At 41.7% G+C, this 3,048-nt stretch overlaps 1 long non-coding RNA gene across 1 annotated transcript in view; it reads left to right on the top strand.

Moving 5' to 3' along the window:
- Positions 1 to 650: 650 nt before the first annotated feature.
- The window catches only part of LOC107677326 (uncharacterized), an 18,968-nt gene continuing 16,570 nt past the window's right edge, over positions 651 to 3,048 (top strand). The window contains exons 1-2 of the long non-coding RNA XR_001632823.1: positions 651 to 912; positions 2,903 to 3,027. This is a non-coding gene — a long non-coding RNA (uncharacterized LOC107677326). The remainder of the gene's footprint in view (positions 913 to 2,902; positions 3,028 to 3,048) is intronic.

The raw sequence follows: 3,048 nt of genomic DNA, 5'->3' as shown, positions 1-3,048 counted from the left end.
ATTTGGGGGGTGGGGGGGGCAGAGCTGAGGGCTCACGGATGGATACTGACTGTTTTCCACTCTGACAGAAGCACAAATCCAGCCTAATAAATGTCTGTATGTGTTCACAATTAAATAAACAATCTATTATTTATTTTCTCTGTGCCTACAGTGCCATGTCAGTCACCATATGCTGGGAGAGAGGAGCAGGGAGTCGTATCATGGTGGTAGTTTTTTGGCGTCGTGAGGAGGAGTAGGAGGAGGAGGAGGAAAAGGGGGGAGTCAAAGCCGAGGGCTCACGGTGCATGTAGCACATCAGATCTCCCTCAATTAATCCAACATTAGGTGCCTGGGATCCACGAGTCAGTGCTTTTGGAAAGCATGTGTGGCTCAAATCTAATTATTCTCTCCCTTCCTTGAGCCAGAGAGGGTGGAGAGAGATAGAGAGAGAAAGAGAGGGAGAGAGAAAGTGGCCGTCCACGTAGCTATAGGTTTTGTTATGCTGTGGTTTCTCTCTCTCTCCCTCGCTCGCCCGCTCACTCCGAACCCCCTTCTACCCCCACCTCCTCCTCTCTCTCTCATTCATTACACACACACACACACACACACACACACACACACACTCTTCAAACACTCTCTCTCTCCTCCTCTGCCTCTCTCTCTCTCTGTCTGTCTCTCCCTCCCTCAGCTTCACTCGCTCTTGTGCTGTAAGTTCATTTGCTGTGTCAAGCAACAACTGGCTCGGGAGTGGGCATTGGGTTTTGATCCTTTTGTCAAGCGTCCCCTCTGCGATGTGTACCGCATCCACCTGCACACCACGGGACTGGTCGCCTGGCTCTCTCTAACATCGCCGTACCGTCCTGGGTTTATCACGATTGGGCATCCCACCTTGCTGAAACGGGCGGCATGATGAGATGCTGAAGGTTTGACGGGGTAAGTCGCATCCACATGTGGACATCGGTCCAGCTCTTTTTCATCCTTTTTTTTTCAAATATATTTACTGTTTTTTGTCAGTTGTTTCAATAGTGTGTGTCGTTGTTTTTGGCCATTTTTGCCGGTGTGGTCCACCACACCTCCTGATGCTCGTGTCAAGTGTCTCATGAAATTACCATATTCATGGGCTCCATTCAATTAAATCGCAATCAGTAAAGGGTCCAGCTCGAAGTGTGTGTTTTTTTTTCTTTTAGTGTGGGGTGGACTAGTGCAGTTCGCTTCTGGAGAAAGGGAGGAGTGGAGAGAGGTTGAGAACACAGATATGTTCTTTTTTTTTTGGCTCTAAACTGTTTTTAAAAAATCCCATTCTTTAAAAAAAAATGTAAATATAAAAAGTGAGAGAGTGAATGGGTTCTTGCATGAAGAATAAAAATAGAATAAAAAAAAATTGTAGGAATATATATATATATATATATATATAATTCAAGAGGAAAAGAAAGGGATGGACCCAGAGGAACTTTGGCAAAGACAAACAAAAAAAAAAAATCCATGCATGGAGGCCATTGATTAACTCCTGGAGTTCTGGGGGGATTTGGAAGAGGGGTTGTGTCTGTGAGTGTGTGTATGTGTTTGTGTAGCTCCAGAAATGGACAGAGAGAGTGAAAGCCCTGGGGCTATAGCACTGGGGGAGTGTGCCCTGCGTCAGGGTGGCTGTGTGTGTGTGTGTGTGTGTGTGTGTGTGTGTGTGTGAGGTGCGTCTGATGGTTTTGCAGGCTGGGGGTCTGGAGAGCGAGCGAGCAGCTGGCTGCTACACTGCCGGTGTGTGCCCGTACGCTGGCTTTTGTTGCGTTTGTGCTCGAGTCCAGCTTCTCCCTCTCCATCTGCCTCCGTTAGGTTCTCCTCCAGTTTCTTGTGCTGCCTTCTTTTTCTCTCTGTTGGGTTTCGAGACTTGTGGATTTCAGCATTGAGAGCTGATTGTGTTTTTCTCATTTTGTGAATGAACGGTGTAAAATAGAGAAAGCTATTTGGGTAGGTACGTAGACTAGAATTCAGTGGGTTATTTATTTATTTATTTTTTTTGAGGTGTCATTTTTGCATGAAATGACAGAAAAACTGATAGGATAATATAATAATGTTTATATTCTTAAAAATTACTTTTTGTTTTGCTTTTTTAATTTAAAAAAAAAATTTTCTGAAAAAAATCTGTTTTATTTTGTTATTTTGTTGTTTTTAAATTGTGACCCTGTGTTTTATTGATTAAAATAATATTCTGTAAATTGAGACACAAGCTAATTATAAGGGAATTATAATAAGAGTACAATTTTGCATGAAAATGAAACAACCATAAATAAGGCCTGTTAATTAAAAAAAATAAAAAAATAAAAATAACAGAATAAGTTGAAATGTGTAAATTGTATTCAAGCAAACCTTATAAATAAAATAGAATTTTTACACAATTATGTTTGTCAGCTGAAAAACATCTTTATATGTTAAAATTAGTGTGATACCATGATGAAAAAGCAGAAATTGCTAAATGGACTGAATTTTACTGAATATTAGTAACCAAACGTTCAGTGTTAATGCATTTAAAGATAATCAAAATCAGACCTATTATATAAAGAAATTCACAATTCTCTATGTAATATGATTCATTTAATATGCATTACAACTTGCTTTTTTCTACAAAAAAAAAAAAAAAGGTTTCTCTCATAGACTAATCACACAGTTTAGCCCCCACCCCCTTCTTCTTTTTTTCCCTCCCCCTGTCATCCTCAAGTGGGGTATAGAGGGGGGCCGCCATGCTTCATTTGAGTCCATGTCTCCATATAGAATTCTCCTCACGGTGCTAATAGACTATTTGGCAATTTTTTTTCCCATTTATATATCATTTAGACAGATGAGATGTGCAGCATGTGGTGAAGTGGACCATAATAGCATCTAGATCTTGCGCGTTCCGCTCTATTTTAACCCCGGCGGTCTGTGTTTTTAGGTGAACCCGCTACTGTGGACTATCATCACCATCATCATCATCATCATCAGAATCATCGCAGTGGCAATGGGAGTCAGGACATGGATGCTAGCCGGAGGACCTCCGCGGGGGTCCTTGCATCCCAGGTGAGTTTATGCTGTTGGGGG

This window comes from Sinocyclocheilus anshuiensis, unplaced genomic scaffold (genome assembly GCF_001515605.1).
Source record: "Sinocyclocheilus anshuiensis isolate Anshui unplaced genomic scaffold, SAMN03320099.WGS_v1.1 scaffold392, whole genome shotgun sequence".
NCBI classification, from domain to species: domain Eukaryota; kingdom Metazoa; phylum Chordata; class Actinopteri; order Cypriniformes; family Cyprinidae; genus Sinocyclocheilus; species Sinocyclocheilus anshuiensis.
This window is presented reverse-complemented; position numbering and strand designations above follow the sequence as displayed.